The 18,505-nt window shown below is 48.4% G+C and overlaps 1 protein-coding gene across 1 annotated transcript in view; it reads right to left on the reverse strand.

Moving 5' to 3' along the window:
* Positions 1–14,772, reverse strand: part of TMEM40 (transmembrane protein 40) — a 32,988-nt gene extending 18,216 nt beyond the window's left edge. The window contains exon 1 of the mRNA XM_027523367.1: positions 14,684–14,772. The gene's annotated coding sequence lies outside the window, so the exon portion shown is untranslated. The remainder of the gene's footprint in view (positions 1–14,683) is intronic.
* Positions 14,773–18,505: the final 3,733 nt, after the last annotated feature.

An 18,505-nucleotide genomic window follows, 5' to 3' on the forward strand; every position in this document is an offset into this window, starting at 1 on the left:
GGACGTGTGGCCTTGGAAAATCTAAACAACTAAACTCAGTGAGCTGGTGCCCTTCTCTAGAGGAAATATACGGAGCTGCCATGGTTGGGCTGCCCCCGTCAGAGCCTTGATTGTAGCTGGGCACATGGTCATCCAGCCAGGGACAATATTTCCCAGCATCCCTGGATGCTAGATTTGGCCAAGGGACCTTGTGACTCATGTTCCTGCCAACAGACTGAGAGTGGATGGGAACTGTGAGTGGGGAGCTGACAGATGTTCTGTGGTTCTGGGGGGAAAGTACATACACACACACACACACACATCTGCAGTAAATGTTACTGATGTAAAGAATGAATGCGGGAGTAAATTAGGAATTTGGGATTAACAGATACACACCACTGTATGTAAAATAAACAGCAAGGACCTACCGTATAGCACAGAAAACTATATTCAGTATCTTATAATAATCTCCAATGGAAAAGAATCTAAAAGAGAATAGCTATAAATGTATATGTATACCTGAATCACTTTGCTGTTCACCTGAAACACTGCAAATCAACCTATATCTCAAGAAAAAGAAATAATAAAAATTTTAAAAGAATGCAGAGCACACAAATAATAAAAAATAAGGTCCTCTGTATTGTGAATTTCATATACAACAAGTAGAATGTAATGCCTACAGTTTTGAGGTTTAATCTGCATTATTAACATTTGCTTGACCACTTTCTTCAATTCAGGCCAACAACAAAGCAAACCATAAAGCTCTGATTTGTATAGGTTCCTGATTTCTGTGATATGAACACTCCTACTGGCTGACATCAACGTGATGTCACTGAGTGCAAAGCTGGGAAGAGGTGAGCCACCAGGGAAGCCCTAAAAATTCTTTTCAATTTAATTAAAAATTTTTATTGAGGTATAATGGTCTTATAACATTATATTAGTTTCAGGGGCAAAACATAATGATTCAATATTTGTAAATGCTGCAAAATGATCACCATACTAAATCTAGTCAGCATCTGTCACCTTACATAGTTAAACAAAAATTCTTTCTTGTGATGAGAAATTTTAACATCTATCCTCTGAGCTGGAGAAGGCAATGGCACCCCACTCCAGTACTCTTGCCTGGAAAATCCCATGGATGGAGGAGCCTGGTGGGCTGCAGTCCATGGGGTCGCTAAGAGTCAGACACGACTGAGCAACTTCACTTTCACTTTTCTCTTTCATGCATTGGAGAAGGAAATGGCAACCCACTCCAGAGTTCTTGCCTGGAGAATCCCAGGGACGGGGGAGCCTGGTGGGCTGCCGTCTATGGGGTCGCACAGAGTCGGACACGACTGAAGTGACTTAGCAGCAGCATACTCTGAGCAACTTTCAAATATGCAACAGAGTGTTTTGAACTAATAGTCTCCATGCTGTACATCACATCCCCAGGACTGTTTTTATTGTATAAGTAGAAGTTTGTAGCTTTGACCCCCTTCACCCATTTCACCCATTCCCACCCACCCTTCACCTCTGGCAACCACCAATTTCTTTTCTGTACCCATGAGTTCATGGGGGTTTTGCTTGTCTTTGGTGGAGAATCTACTTTTAATCCACCACAAGAGCCAGACAAGGCAGCATCTTTCCCCGTGCCTCAGAGCTGGACAGCCTGGGTGTGAACCCTGACCCTTGTAGCTGCGGCATTCCGGGCCAGTGCCTTCACTTCTTGTGGACCTCAGTTTCCTTGTCTGCAAAATGAGGACAATAATAGTGCTTACCTCATAGTGTATTGTTGTGAGAATGGCATGAGTTAAAACCCACAGAGCACTCAGAACAATGCCTGGTATAGAGCAGGGAGTGAATAAACGCCAGCTGAGATGATGACCATTATTGTGACGGGGGCAGCAACAAGATAGCATGTGCTGTGGGGTCAGACAGAGAAGGGTTCAACCTCACTTCCATCACTTGTGCACGAGATGACCCTGGCCGGGCGGTCCCCTTCTCCAAGTTCTAGTTACCTCAATTGTGAACTGTGATGGCAGCACCTTAGAGAAGAAAGCCGGCCAGTGTCTGCCAGAGGAGGGCTCCATAAGCGTGAGTTCCCTCTTCCATAGACCTCCTATGACCCTTGGGCATTCGGGGTCCAGCCCCAGTCCCTCCCATCTCCCATCTCCTAGACTCCAGGCTCCATTACCCTTCTCTGGAATAAAAACTCCCATTTCTCAGGGCAGAATTCAGCTCAGCATTAGGAAATCACTAGCCAATAAAATGAACTGATATCTGGGAACGAGTGACTGACAACCATGAGCCCCGGGGTGTATCTATATTTTGAAGAGGACCCTTTGTACATAGCAGGTGTCCAGTACATCTCAGAGGCTGAGATCATCTCTCGTGGTGGAATTTCAGGGGGAAGAAGAGACTCAGAGCTGTATGGGGGCAAGCGAACTACTGGAGGATGCCAAATATGTCAACAGTTCGCCAAGCTGCTCCTACCTGTCGCCTACTTTAGCTGTCTTGCTCATGTGATAGCCCTTGGGCACACTCACATTTGCAGGCCTCCAGACTTCCACTGAGGCCATTCTTCCTTGTTGCCAAAACTGTACGTGACTTTCCAGGCACAGTGCAAATACCACCTCGTTCATGAACCCTCTGCTGACAAGGTCTAACCAGAAACCACCCTCCTTACCCCCATCCCCTTAATCCTTCTGCCTGTCCTCACCCCTGGACTTTCTTCTTGTTAACAAAACTGAACTTCATTCCTCTATCTCAAGTAGATGGGCTTCCCTGGTGGCTCAGATGGTAAAGAATCTGCCTGCAATGTGGGAGACCTGGGTTTGAAACCTGGATTGGGAAGATTCCCCAGAAAAGGAAATGCCAACCCACTCCAGTATTCTTGCCTGGAGAATTCCATGGACAGAGGAGCCTGGAGGGCTACAGTCCATGGGGTCTCAAAGAGTGAGACATGACTGAGAAACTAACATTTTGGGTTTCACAGGTGGCATTGCTGATAAAGAACCCATTTCCCAATGCAGGAGACATAAGAGACAGGGGTTTTATCCCCAGGTTGGGAAGCTCCCCTGAAGGAGGGAATGGCAACACACTCCAGTATTCTTGCCTGGAGAATCCCATAGACAGAGGAGTGTGGTGGGCTACAGTCTGTGGGATCATACAGTTGGACATGACTGAAGCAAGTGAAAAAGCTGGCTTAAAACTCAACATTCAAAAAACAAAGAACATGGCATCTGGTCACATCACTTCATGGCAAATAGATGGGGAAACAGTGGAAACAGTGTCAGACCTTATTTTTTTTGGCTCCAAAAACACTGCAGATGGTGACTGAAGCCATGAAATTAAAAGATGCTTGCTCCTTGGAAGAAAAGCTATGACAAACCTAGACAGTGTATTAAAAAGCAGAGACATTACTTTGCCAACAAAGGTCCATTTGGTCAAAGCTGTGGTTTTTCCAGTAGTCATGTGAGAGTTGGACCATAAAGAAAGTTGAATGCTGAAGAACTGATGCTTTTGAACTGTGGTGTTGGAGCAGACTCTTGAGAGTCCCTTGGACAGCAAGGAAATCAAACCAGTTAATCCTAAAGGAAATCAGTCCTAAATATTCATTGGAATGACTGATACTGAAGCTGAAGCTCCAATACTTTGGCCACCTGATGTGAAGAACTGACTCTCTGGAAAAGACCCTGCTGCTGGGAAAGATTGAAGGCAAGACGAGAAGGGGACGACAGAGGATGAGATGGTTGGATGTCATCACCGAGTTGATGGACATGAGTTTGAGCAAGCTCTGGGAGTTGGTGATGGACAGGGAAGCCTGGTATGCTGCAATCCATGGGATCGCAAAGTCAGACACGACTGAGTGACTGAACTGAACTGAACTGAAGTGACTTAGCACGCAAGCATGCATCAAGTAGATACTTGTTTTCCCTGTGAGGAGTGGCCATATGATCCAGTTTTGGCCAAAAAGAAGTGAGAAGTCTGATGGGCTCTGGGAAGGAGTTTTGCTTCTCCTGACAAAAGAGGCCAACAGTACTGGTGCTGTGTCTTGCCTCTCCTTTCTTTCTTGAATGTGATGGCAGGAGCCACAGTGGCAATTCTGTGACCTTGAGGGAAAGCCAAAGCTAATGCAGGGACATTGAGCTGCTGAGCCCTTGACAGCAGCCACCTGCTTTCTAGTTATTTAAGAAAAACAAACCCTGTTTGTTTAAGCCTTGATAGTCAGGAGTCTCAGCATTTGTAGCTGAAAACAATTATGACTGATACACTTTTCCTCCCCTACCTTCATACATTAATTGAGTATCGACTGTGTGCTTAGGCTAGGGTGATGGCACTGTGGTAAAGAACCCGCCTGCCAATGCAGGAGACATAAGAGACATGAGTTTGATCCCTGGGTTGGGAAGATCCCCTGGAGCAGGGCACGGCAACCCACTCCAGTATTCTTGCCTGGAAAATCCCATGGACAGAGGAGCCTTGCAGGCTACAGTCCATGGGGTCAGAAAGAGTCGGACGTGACTGAGCAACTTAGTATACAGTACGTATTATGTGCTGGCCCCAGGGATACTGTGGTGAATAAGTTGTATGCTTGTCCTCAAGGTATTTCATAGTAGACAAAGGGTGGGGTGGGGTGGGGTGCGGTGGTAGTCCCATGGGAGCCCAGGGGCCAAATCACACCAGGGTCAGTCAGAGTTCCTGAAGAAGGGAATGCTGAAGGGGAGCTTGGAAGGGCCAGGAGGAGCAGTGTGCAAAGGCACAGAGTCGAGGGGCCTTGGCTCACATGGGAAACAGTTGGCAGGAAGCAACTCCAAAGAAGGACACGATCCGGGGGAGGCCTAGGGGGCACATTGCTCTCCTGAGCCTACGTTAGCCGTGTCTGGTTTCAGAATCTTCCTTCTCGAGGCCCTGGCTTGCTGCACAACTGCTGGAGCCACTGTTCCTATTCACTTTCTGATCTCTGCTCAGGGCCTGGGAGAGGGTCTGACACACCCAGGGTGTCTCCTGTACTAGATCACTAACCAGCCAGGGAAGGGATTACGGCTGATTCATCTCTATGTCACCTGTGCCCTGCGTAAGGCCTGGCAGAAAACAAAAACGATGACATGGATAATGATGAAGACAGTAACAACTAAGTGCTTCCTGTCCGTCAGGCAAGGATCTGAGCAAATGACACACGTGCCTCACGTACGCCTCACACAACTCTATCAGGGCCCACTGAGCTTGTGCCCCTTTACACGTAAGAATGCGGAGGCAAAGAGAGGCTAAGAAACTTGACCGGGGAGCTAGTAAGTGGTTGAGCAAGCGTGGTTGCTTAGTCCACATTGATGCCGGCAGCTCTTCCCAGGCCTCTGTCATTAGCACCAGGAAAGAAGCCGCTGACAGTCACTGGAGTGTTATGCAAACGACACCGACTTGGCTTCCATTGACACTTAGCCCAATGGAGCCCTGAGCAAGTGTCCCCAGAAGCCAAGGAACTTCCTCAAGCAGTTTTCAGGACACTGAAACGGACCGGAGGGGAAACAGAATGCTCATGGAGGCAAGACCCGAGGGAGCCCTGTTTCTCCTCTTAGCATCCTTACTCATCTCTCCTTGGCCCACATTCCTGCTATAAGAAAGGATCAGCAGAACTGTAAAGGTGTAACACTCTTAAAATCAGTGTGCAGGGCGAGGCTTAAGACAAAAGGACAGTGCACTAGGGGTGGGACATCAGACAGAGGGATTGATGCCAGGGGCTTCTGGAAGTCAGGTTCACTGCATATGACCTCTTTTGAGCCAAGATGGAGCACAGGGAGTTGAGACAGAAGTGAAGAAAGGAGAAAGCAGAGAGAGGAGCGAGCACACGGTGTGATCCCGGAGGCACGGCATGGGGGGTCTCAGTTCTCCAAACAGGGATCAAACCCACGCCCCCTGCAGCGGAAGCACGGAGTCTTAACCACTGGACTACCAGGGAGTTCCCAGTTCCCATGATCTCATTTCACGCGCACTACTCTTACTTTACGCAGGAAGAAACTGAGGTTCATAGAGACAAGTGACTTGTTCAAGGTCTCCCAGCTTATGGATGGACTCACATCCATTCCCTCTCCTACTAACATGACGCCCCGTTCCAAGGTCCTGGTTAGAGGCTTGTAGCCTTCCCTCTTTCAGCCACCTGCCCCCATTCTGAGGCTGGTCCTACAAGGACATGCAATACTTAGCATTTTTTTCTGCAAACCCCAGCCCTGCTGAGTCACCGGTGGTGCCAGGGCCGCTGCACCCACAGGCTTTGTTAAACTGGATTTCCACTTGAGTTCAGCAGAGATTTCCTAAGCCTCTGCTATTACAAGGGTGGGAGGAACAGTAAGGGACACAGCCTTTCCAGCTTCACAGCGCCTTCCGCGCCCAGCTAGGGTGGGGCTTCGGTGTCTGAGTTAACAGATGGGGAAACTGAGAATAGAGAGGAAGTTAGTTGCACAGGGTCACATAGCGATTCAGGGGCAAGGCTGGCTCCAGAACCCTGTCTCCCAATTCACGGGTTGCTTATCTTCCTCAGGTGTCCCACCTTGGAGGAGAGGGATGACTAAGACTGAGTTGGATTTTTTAAAAATCTTTATTTATTTGGCTGTGCCAGGTCTTAGCTGCGGCACACGGGATGTTCAATTTTCATTGCAGCACGCGGGTTCTTTAGTTGCGGCCTGTGGGATCTAATTCCCTGACCAGGGATTGAATCCTGGCCCCTACCTGGGGAGCATGGAGTGTTAGCCACCAGAGCACCAGGGAGGTCCCTGCAGTTGGATTTTCAATAGTGGCCAGAGTGGGATGAGGGTTGAGTGCAAGAGGTGGGCGGTGGTGGGGAGGTGATGGGGTAGGAACCCCATGAGGTTGGGGAATCATCCTGAGCCTTGAAAGCCCAGCTAATGACCAACTTTCCCCACAGGTGGACTATAACTTCGTGCCTTGGGGCTGCCAATGGTGGGCCAGCTCAGTTAAACATGCCCAGGGCAGGAGGTGGGACTGAAGGGGTGCTGCGAGCTGAAATAGCAGCTGGGAGGGGAACAGAGCCCACAGAGGGGTGGACTGCTCTGGGCCACTTGGCATCAAAGCCAGGTGACAGGAGAGAGCGCATGGTGTGATCCCGGAGGCATGGCTTGAGGGATCTCAGTTCCCCAAACAGGGATCAAACCCATGCCCCTTGTAGCGGAAGCACGAAGTCTTAACCACTGGACTACCAGGGCATTCTCAGTACCCACAATCTTACCTCATGCGTGCTAGTCTTAGCCCAGGAGCAAGTCACAGCTCTGGATGATGTCCTCTGGCTGCTCAAATCACCCCAGACAAGCCCACGCCCTAACATCAACCACAACCCGGCCAGGCAGATGCAGCTCCAGGACAAGCATGTGGGAGTTCTTGGGGGGTGACTGCCCTCCACCCAGGCCAGACTCTCAGCCTCTTCCTCCCAGGGATCTGACTTGTGATGAGCGTGAGTGACACAAGCTGTCAGCCAGCCGGCGCTGCTCTGCCTTGCAACAGGGCCCTCTCGTTTCTGCTCCTGGGCACCATCTTCTCTGCAGTCGGCTTCCTCACTTGCGTGCTCTGTTCTGCAAAACCCCCATATCCTCCCAAAGAAGCCCTGTTATGGTAGCCGGTGGTAGTTTCTGTTACGCACAGCCAAAGCTCTTGAGTTGAGACAAATGTATGTGTGTGTGTGTGTGTGTGTGTGTGGTGGGGGAGGTTCAGGGAGGGGCACTCTGAAAGGGTAGGCAGAGCAAAGCGGGGCTTGCCGGGCCGGCCAGGGCCCCTCAGGCCCCTACACCATACGAGGTATTTTGTTACAACTCCAGGCTGGATTGGGGACCTCCTGGGTTTCCCCATCGTGGTAACCACCTGAGCCAGTTGTCTTAAAGATCTTGCCTTCGAGACCTATACCCTTGCTGAGGACAGAGACCATCTTGGAGCTGGTTCGGAGCCTCTCTGGTTTTCTACTGCTTCTGTAACAAACTCCCACAAACGTAGTGGCTGGAAGCAACACGTGGTTAGCACCTCGCCGTTCTGTGGGCTGGAAGTCTAGCACTGGTTCACCAGGCTAAAATCCAGGTGTCCACAGGGCTGCCTGCCTTTCTGGAGGCCCAAGGGAACGCCCATTTCCTTGCTGCTGCTTTTCCTCCTTCCTCTCCCACCCCCGACCTTGTCCAGCTTCTAGAGGCCACCCACATTCCTTGGCTTGTGGCTCTTCTTCCACTTGCAAAGCCAGCAATGTCGGGGCAAGTCCTCACACTGCACTGTTCTGACCTCTTCGGCCTCCCTCTTCCACATTTAAGGACTCTTGTGATGACACTGGGCCCCACCAGACCACCCGTGATCATCCTGTATGTTAAGGTTAGCAAATGAACAACCTGAATTCCATTTAATGCCATTCCCCTTTGTCGCATAAACTAATAGGCTCTCAGATTCCAGAGATCAGAACACAAGCATCTTTGGGGATCATCACTCTGCCTACCACAGTCTCCACCCAACCCAGTGTCTGGCTCAGCCCAGAGCTTTCAGAGGCCAAACATCTTCCTTCCGAGCACCTCTGACTCCACCATCCTTCTGGGCCCTCAAGCTCCAAAGGCAGGAAGGATGACCCAGCTCCTTCCTCTCCCGCCAGCCAAAGCCCAAGCCTGTCCTATTTTTCCTTCAAGAGGAGCTGGTTTCTCCACACCCACTGCCTCCTTCCCAAGAGATCCTACAAGGGGATCCAGTTGTAGGAGCCAGTTATTATTGTGTACCCTTCCCTGTTTGCTGCTCAGCTTCTGTAAAATGCGGTATTAATATCTCTCTCCCCGAGTGTTGCGGGGATTGAAGGATATCATGCCCACAACAAGCCCAGAATACTGTCACCCAGTAAATGAGAGTTTCCCCTTCCTTCCCCACGCTCAACATCTTCCAAACTTAGCTAATGGTCAGATGCCCCTGGGAGCACTGTTGGTCGTGCAGATACTCCCTCACTCAGAGGGTCTGATGTTCAGAGCAAGGTTAGAGTTAGGCTGCTCAGGGAAATCTGTATCATTAACAAAGGCAACACATGCAAGGCAGATTGTGGTCCACTCAGACACCAGAACCTCTCCCCTGAGTGTTATGATAATCTCCCAGCAGGCTTGCCTGCCTCTGGCCTCCTTCTTCCAAACAAGCTGCTGGGTTGCCCTGGGTTTCAGTTCCCCCATATGTAGAAGTTGCAAACTACAAGGTTCTTCCAGCTCTGATATTCTAGGATACTAATGCTCTGCTCCTGTTAAAGCCTTCAAGGTTCAGCCACTCAATCAGCAAAGGCACTCGGGGTTGATACGACCTGCGTAAAGGCCTAGAACAGCATGTTCCAAAAGTGAGTTACAAATAGCATCTTATGGGGCCCTCAAAATACTCCAAGAAAAAGTGGATTTTATGTTCAAAGAATTTGGGCAATGCTGCTCTCCGCAGGCTCCAATAGCAGCTGCACAAGGTGCGTCGCATATGAAAGGCTCTGAGAAGGCCTGCAGGAGAGAAAGCGCTTTCGGTGGAGCTAATCTGGTCCTTCCCCAAACTACACAAGAGCACAGTCCTCTCCCCTAGAATGTGGCTCCATATCTTTTGGCACAGTGTTGGAAACTGTCATCTGCTCCAATCCCTGCCATGCCTGGGGCCAGCCTTTTCATCCTGGCATCCAGGCCTGGGCACTCTCACCGGCCACTCTGAACAGTGTCAACTTCTGGCATCCAGGGTTTTGTCCACCCTTCAAGCAGGACAGTTGGGGAAGGGAATGAATCAGAAACAGACCCTGGGAAGCAGGGGCTTGGAACAGAAATGGTGTTTTCAGAGCTCCAGATCCTGGGAAATCCTCTTGGTGCCTGCAGGGCAGGGGTTGGGAGGAAACTGAGTCAGCTGTTGTGAGACTGAGGGCCTGGCTGGGCCCTGCCACCAACCCCTGGGCCCTTGCTTCTATTCTCTAGGCCCTTTTTTCTCATCTCTGACACAGAAAATAATGTCACTCACTGAGGGTTTTGGAGCTCACCTGGGACTGTGGATAAGATAGTACACAGTAAAATGATCTCACTACTGGAAAAGACCCTGATGCTGGGAAAGACTGAAGGTAAAAGGAGGAAGGGTCAACAGAGGATGAGATGGTTGGGTGGCATCATTGACTCAATGGACATGAGTGTGAGTAAACTCCAGGAGATAGTAGAGGACAGGGAAGCCTGGCATGCTGCAGTCCATGGGGTTACAGAGTCGGACATGACAAAGAAAAGCTAACACAGCCTTTGTTTATATTAACAGAAGCACAGAGTCCATGGTGAGAAAGGTGACCTCTACCTTACCATCTCCTATCCTAGGGCTCAATCTTGGGTCCTGAACAGAAGAGAGTTGGACAAATCAAGATAATTCAGAGGATGAGGGGGGTGTAGAGACCATATCCAAGAGAATTAGATGAAGGAGCAGGTGTGTTAGTGCACAGCCATGTCCGACTTGCTCAGCCTAAGGATAAGCACTGCATAAATAGACCTGGTCACTGTCCCCAAGTCTTTGCAGGGCTCCTCCAGGACAGGGGGACAAGGTGGGGCTGTGAACTCAGAGGGAGCAGTCAGGATCTTGGGGAGTCACCAAGGCAGATGCCAGCTCAATATATGGAAAAACTGTCTAAAAATGATAACTGCTTCATGTGGTCACAAGCACCCTGCATGAGAGGTGGCAAGCTGAGGCGTGGCAGCGGTGGGCTTAGATGTCCTTAGCTCAAAACCTATTAGTCTCTCAAATAATAATCTGCAAAGCACAGGAAGGACAAATCAGTTCACCTATTGCTATTTAACTTTGTAAAATTTAAGTCGATTTATTTTTGGCTTTGCTGGCTCTTTGCTGCTGTGCAGACTTTCTTCCAGTTGCAGCAAGTGGCGGCTACTCTCTAGTTGTGGCAAACAGGCTTCTTACTGCAGCGGCTTCCTTGTTGCAGAGCACAGGCTATAAGGCACACAGGCTTCAGTAACTGTGACTTCTGGACTCTGTGACTTCAGTAATTGTGATCACAGGCTCAACAGTTGTGGCACACAGGCTTAGTTGCAATGAGGCATATGGAATCTTCCCGGATCAGGGATCGAACCTGTGTCTCCTGCATTGGCAGATGGATTCGTTACCACTGAGTCACCAAGGAAGCCCTACTTCTACTTCAGTTTTAGCTAGAAATAGTTAAGAGTACATAGTTCAACTCTAATGTGCACCCTTGGCCATATATCAGACACCCAACACCATGTCCACTAAGTGGGGTCCCTAGAGGCCAATAGGGAAGCCCACAGTGCAGACAGGTCTGCTGTGGCCATGTCTTCTGTTCCTCCATGGTCAGCCTGTTGCCCTATATTGCCGTGTCCTGGTGGTGGGTTAGGATCAAACAATGCAGCTTTAACTGAATCAGCCCCTGTAGTGTGGACGAGTGCCTTCAAAGAGTCCCTGTCAAGAAACCACGGAAGGAGATAGGGCTAATCAAGAAAGCACAAGCCAGACACAGGAAAAGCGTGGAAGAGACCCACCACTGCTCCTCGTTCAAGTCCTACAGCAGCCACCCTAATATTGCAAATGATAATGAACAGGATCTCAGACACACACACTGTTGCTGACTGAAATCATAATAAGAAAACTCCCTGAAAGGTGAACTTCCATTCACTATCGTTGGTGATGGAAAGTCACTCTGAATATACTATGTTGGGGCTTGAGATATTAACTAATGGTTGCAGTACGTGTATACGACAAACCTAGACAGTGTATTAAAAAGCAGAGACATCACTTTGCCAACAAAGTTCAGTATAGTCAAAGCTATGGTTTTTCTAGTAGTCACATATGGATGTGAGAGTTGAACCATAAAGAAGGCTGAGTGCTGAAGAATTGATGTTTTTGAACTGTGGTGCTGGAGGGGACTCTTGAGAGTCCCTTGGACTGCAAGGAGATCAAACGAGTTAATCCTAAAGGAAATCAACCCTGAGAATACTCATTGGAAAGACTGATGCTGAAGCTGAAGCTCCAATACTTTGGCCACCTAAAGCAAAGAGCTGACTCATTGGAAAAGACCCCGATGCTGGAAAAGATTGAAGGTAAAGGAGAAAGGAGTAACAGAGGATGAGATGGTTAGATAGTATCACTGACTCAATGGACGGGAATTTGAGCAAACTCCAGGAGACAGTGAAGAACAGGGAAGCCTGGTGTACTGCAGTCTATGGGGTCTCAAAGAGATAGACAAGACTGAGCAACTGAACAACAACTTGTATATAAATTCTAAATCCATAAATAAATATATGTATTGGGGGTGCCTAAACATTTTTCTTGGGCAGAAGGTGTTATCAAAAAGTCTGATAAACACTGCTCTGGATTTTTAGGCCCAGCTAGACACTAGGGGATGCTATTCCCTGTTTAGGTTGGGGGTCTAATTAGATTTGTTTTGGATTTAGGAACAAAAAAACTAGTGGGAAGTGTGCTCCTGAGTAAACTTTTTTGAAGTTCACAACAACCACAATGTTTGAAAATTAATGGGAAGAAACCAAAAGCTCTGAAAAGGTTTTCCATGGCTCTGACCCTCCAAGGTGGGTGTCTTGTTAAACAGCCAGAGCCAGGTCAGGCTCCTCTTTCTCATTCTCTCATCCCAGATGCTCTCAGTTTCTCTGTCTGTCTTCTCTCTCTCTCTCTCTCTATCTTTTCCCATCAGTATCTCACATTCTGAATCTCTCTCTCTCTCTCTTACACACACACACACACAACTGGTAACAGCAAAGACCAGACAAAAGGTATCCAGAGCAGGAGAAAACGCTTGCTGCCTCTTGAATGTCAGACAGACCTGGACTCACTTCCCACCTCTACCGACCACTGACTGTGAGATCACTGCAAGTCTCCCCCAGTCTCAGAGCCTCAGAATCTCCCCTGGAATAGGCACATCAACAACTCAACAATAACATGACAACCCAATTTCAAATTAGCCAAAGGCTTTCAACAGACATTTCTCTAAAGAAGATGTACAAGTCGACAACAGCATATGGAAAGATGCTCGACATCACTAGTCATTATAGAAGTGAAAATCAAAACCACAGTGAGACACCACTTCACACTTGCTAGGATGGCTAAAATATGAAATACAAATAACAAGTTCTGGGGAGGATGTGGAAAATGTGGAGATCTGACATACTGTCGGCGGGAACGTAAAATGGTGCAGTTAGTTTGGAAAACAGTTTGAATTCCTCACAATGTTACACACAGTTTCGCCATAGGACCCAGCGAGTCCTCCATATTATGTCCAAGAGAATTGACAGTCTATGTACACACAGACTTGTACATGAATGTCCACAGCAGCATTACTCATAACAGCCAAAAAGTGGGAACAACCCAAATATCCATCAACTGATGGGTGAATAAACCAGATGTGGTATCATCATACAAGGTTCTTCAACCATAGCAAGGAATGAAGTGCTGACACATGCTAAAACATGCATAAACCTTGAAAACATTATGCTCAGAGAAAGAAGCCAGTCAGAAGAGAGCCCCTATTGTATGATGCCATTTACATGAAATGTCCAGAATAAGCAGATCCATAGAAACAGAAAGTGGATTAGTGGTTGCCAGGGAGAAGGGGACACGGCGAGTGACTGCTAGAGGGTATGGGGTTTATTTGGGGAGGATAAAAATGTTCTAAATTAGACAGTGGTGAATAAACTGAAACTTTCTTCACAACTTGGTGAATAAACTGAAAACCACTGACGTGCACACTTTAAAAAAGGTGAATTTTATGGCATGTGAATCATATCTCCATAAAGTTATTTAATTTTTTTTAAAGAAAGAGAACTTCCCACATAGAGCTGTTATGAAAATGAAAGAAGGCCTCCATCCGCGATAACCAGAAGGGTCCCCAGTTCTGGTATGTGGCCAGCATGTGGGAGACCACGCGCTAAGAGGGTGATCTGGCAACGATCTCAAAGCACAAGGACTCTCGTTTTTCAGAAGGCTGCGCCAGCCCAAATGCAAGGAGACGCGGAGACAGGAGGGGGTTCATTAGTATAGATCTGCTTGGACTCCAAACAGGACAAACACACCCTCCTGACGTGACTTTTCTCTCAGTTTCTATACAAACCAGGTCAAAATGATAAGCCCCAGATCATAATCTTTCCCGTCCCCAGTGAAAGGAAAAATGGGCTGGCTTCCGGCCCAAAAGCCGTCTCCCAGGAGAGAAGCCAGGATGCTCTGCGCACAGGTGAGGGGACTGGGGGCTCCCTCTCGGCCGCACCCCCGCCCCGTGAGCTTCCGACAGCAGCGGGGCTCTCCCTTCCCCCAGCTCTCCGTTCAGTACTTTTTCCTCAAAGATGCCTTCGAGCCCCGAGGCCAGGGCAGCTTCTGCGGGGAAGGGGAGGGCGAATCTGTGGGTCTCACGAGGGCGGAGGGGGCGAAGCCTTCCGAGAGTTAGTCAGACCCTTCACCTCACAAATGGGGAAGCTGAGGTCGTAATGTTTCTGAAGGCCCCGCAGAGCAAGTTAGCGACAGACCCAGAGTGGGCCGGCGGGACGCTCCCAGCACCGGGGAGAACTTCACTCTCCTCTGACTCTCCAGAGGAGACGGAGGCGCTCACCTGACTGGGGAGCCCCTGAGTGGGACTCAAATTCAGGCCCGCCGGGAACCACAGAATGTCAGGCCTGCTGAAGAGCTTCTTTCTCCCCAAAACTCGGAAAAAAAATCCCCCCACCCCGCCCCTCAGGCGCCCCGTGTCCCTTACCTGAGCTCCGGAGGCAGGTGCGTGCTGGAGGCGATGCGACCGTGGACTGCTGGTGCCCGGGGAGGGGCGGGGGAGGAGGGCGGAGAGGTGGCCCCGCCCCCGACGGGAGGGGCGGGGCCTGACGCTGGGCAGGGCGGGGCCTGAAGCTGCGCTGGGGGCCCCAGGTTCACAAGCTCACCGGCGTGGCATTCCTTCCTAAGGTGCCGTCGGCCCCCGGTCTTCCTGTCTGATCTGACTCTTACCCCGGTATGCCAGAAGGGCAGATGGGGCGGGTGCACCCCTAGGCCCCTGTCTCCTCCTCCCCTCGGGGCCATGGCCATGCCCTCTAACTTCAGGACCTGTCGCACCACTCTGGCTGTGTCAAGCTCCATCCTAGGGCCGCCTCTTCCCTGCCATGGGTGAGGTTGACTCAGGGCACAGCCATGTGGGCCAACCTGATGCTCCCCCGAGGACGGAGGTTAGACCGGCAGCAGAAGAGGAGGCCCTAGGCTCAGTGTTGCCTTGAGAGACTCCTGTGAGTGGGGCTGGCAATGCCCTCCGGTGGTGAGGAAACTAGGCAAAGGCTAGAATATCTACTGACTTGTGGATCCCAAATGGGTGGGGGGTGGGGACAGACCTCTCAAAGTTGAGGCCAGAATTAACTCCAGCTCAGCTTGCCTCTCTCACTCACCTCTCAAACACTCTGGAAGAAGTACAGTAAACAAGTCCTTCCCTGCCCTGGGTAGCAGCCTGAGGGAGACAGGCCATGACAATCTCCATGAAGGCAAGGCCCAAGAAGCTGGGGGTTCCCAGGAGGGCTTCCTGGAAGAGGAATCATCTAAGCTCAGGAGTCATCCTTGGAATCATCCTTGACTCTGCTCTCTCATACTCTGGTTCTGACTTCTCTGGAAAACCCTGTTGGCCCTCCCTTCAACATATTCTGAATCCAGCCTCTTCATGCCATCTCCTTGCAACCACCCTGGTATCCACTAGTCTCTTTGCTCCTGTCCACCACCCACTATCTGTTCTCATCAGGGCAGCCAGAGGGATCTGGTTAAAACCAAGTCAGCTCATGTCCCCCCTCTGCTCAGCACCCCGCCAGGACGCCCCCCTTACTAACTTCTATTCTTACACAGCCCTGTACTATGTGCCGCCCACTCCTTGCCCTCTCTGACATTAATTCCTATGACGTCCTCTCTCACTCTGCCCCAGCCACCCAGGAATGTGCCCTAAACACTCCAGTTAGGCCCTCCCTCCTCAGGGCCTTTGCCCTGGCTGTTCCCTCTGCCTAGAGTGCTTTTCCCAGACAGCCACCTTGCTCCTTCCCTCACTTTTTCAGGTCTCTCTAGCCAAACATCACCGTTTCCAAGAAGCCTTCCCTGACCACCCTGTATATAGTAGTAACCACCAGCACCACCTTTCTCTTGCATCCTGCTTTACTGCTCACCATCAGACACGCTATTTTCTTGTTATGTATACCTCCTTCTTATGTGTTTCTTAGTTTCAAGATCTGGAACAGTGTCCAACATGTAGTAGGCGCTCGATAAATTTTGTAGAATGAGAGTGACCTGAAAGGGTAGCCCAAGATGCATTCCAAGGGTGCAAAGGTTTAGAGGTAGAGGGCACCAAGTGTGCAAAGGTTTAGTGGTAAGAGGCACTATTGTGTTGAGGACCTGCAAATGAATTCAGTAAAGTGGGAGAGTGGGGGGCTTGGGGGTTAGAGGAGGGGAGAAGGGAAAGAGAGAGAGGACTTGGAAGCCACATCAAGGAGATCAGGCATTATCCTGAGGGTGATGGGGATACGATCAAATCTTACGTTTCAGACCAATGATTTGGCTGCCGTATTGTGGACTGGCAATTTGAAATATTGAGCTATTTCAAATCCTGAAAGATGATGCTGTGAAAGTGCTGCACTCAATATGCCAAATTTGCAAATATGCAAATTTGGAAAACTCAGCAGTGGCCACAGGACTGGAAAAGGTCAGTTTTCATTCCAATCCCAAAGAAAGGCAATGCCAAAGAATGCTCAAACTACCGCACAATCGCACTCATCTCACACGCTAGTAAAGTAATGCTCAAAATTCTCCAAGCCAGGCTTCAGCAATATGTGAACCATGAAATTTCAGATGTTCAAGCTGGTTTTAGAAAAGGCAGAGGAACCAGAGATCAAATTGCCAACATCCGCTGGATCATGGAAAAAGCAAGAGAGTTCCAGAAAAACATCTATTTCTGCTTTATTGACTATGCCAAAGCCTTTGACTGTGTGGATAACAATAAACTGTGGAAAATTCTGAAAGAGATGGGAATACCAGACCACCTGACCTGCCTCTTGAGAAACCTATATGCAGGTCAGGAAGCAACAGTTAGAACTGGACATGGAACAACAGACTGGTTCCAAATAGGAAAAGGAGTACGTCAAGGCTGTATATTGTTACCCTGCTTATTTAACTTGTATGTAGAGTACATCATGAGAAACGCTGGGCTGGAAGAAGCACAAGTTAGAATCAAGATTGCTGGGAGAAATATCAATACCCTCAGATATGCAGATGACACCACCCTTATGGCAGAAAGTGAAGAGCCTCTTGATGAAAGTGAAAGAAGAGAGAGAAAAAGTTGGCTTAAAGCTCAACATTCAGAATACTAAGATCATGGCATATGGTCCCATCACTTCATGGGAAATAGATGGGGAAACAGTGTCAGACTTTATTTTTTTGGACTCCAAAATCACTGAAGATGGTGACTGTAGCCATGAAATTAAAAGATGCTTACTCCTTGGAAGAAAAGTTATGACCAACCTAGATAGCATATTGAAAGCAGAGACATTACTTAGTCAACAAAGGTCCGTCTAGTCAAGGCTATGGTTTTTCCAGTGGTCATGTATGGATGTGAGAGTTGGACTGTGAAGAAGGCTGAGCTCCGAAGAATTGATGCTTTTGAACTGTGGCGTTGGAGAAGACTCTTGAGAGTCCCTTGGACTGCAAGGAGATCCATCCAGGCCATTCTGAAGGAGATCGGCCCTGGGATTTCTTTGTAAGGAATGATGCTAAAGCTGAAACTCCAGTACTTTGGCCACCTCATGTGAAGAGTTGACTCATTGGAAAAGACTCTGATGCTGGGAGGGATTGGGGGCAAGAGGAGAAGGGGACGACAGAGGATGAGATGGCTGGATGGCATCACTGACTCGATGGACGTGAGTCTGAGTGAACTCCGGGAGTTGGTGATGGACAGGGAGGCCTGGCGTGCTGCAATTCATGGGGTCGCAGAGTCGGACACGACTGAGCGACTGAACTGAACTGATTGTGGATTGGGGGGCAAAACACAAGGGGCAGAATCCTGGTGAGCTGGTGCAGTGGCAGGGGTAGAGAGGACTAGGGACAGGGGCGCAGCATTGTGCAAAACAGTGGCCACCAGCCATGTGTGGTTATGCAGCCTTTAAAATGTGGCTGGGCAGAGTTGAGATGTACTATAAGTGTAAAATATATAGTATGATTATACATTAATTACTAATATTATATATTAATTATGTATAATATATTTATATGAATATATTTATATATTTATATACATTATACTATATTATATTGATATATTGATATATATTATATGTTATAATATAGTATTATATATATTATATATCTTCTATGATATAATATATAATATCTACATATAATATACATTTATCATATATAATATGTGATATACATTATATATCATATATATGATATACATTGTATATCATATATAATATCTATATAGGTATATCTATCTATATTATCTATATATATATATTAAATATATTATATATAAATTTTATAAATATAGTATATATATTATATATCATGT

Source organism: Bos indicus x Bos taurus, chromosome 22, assembly GCF_003369695.1.
Source record: "Bos indicus x Bos taurus breed Angus x Brahman F1 hybrid chromosome 22, Bos_hybrid_MaternalHap_v2.0, whole genome shotgun sequence".
NCBI lineage: Eukaryota > Metazoa > Chordata > Mammalia > Artiodactyla > Bovidae > Bos > Bos indicus x Bos taurus.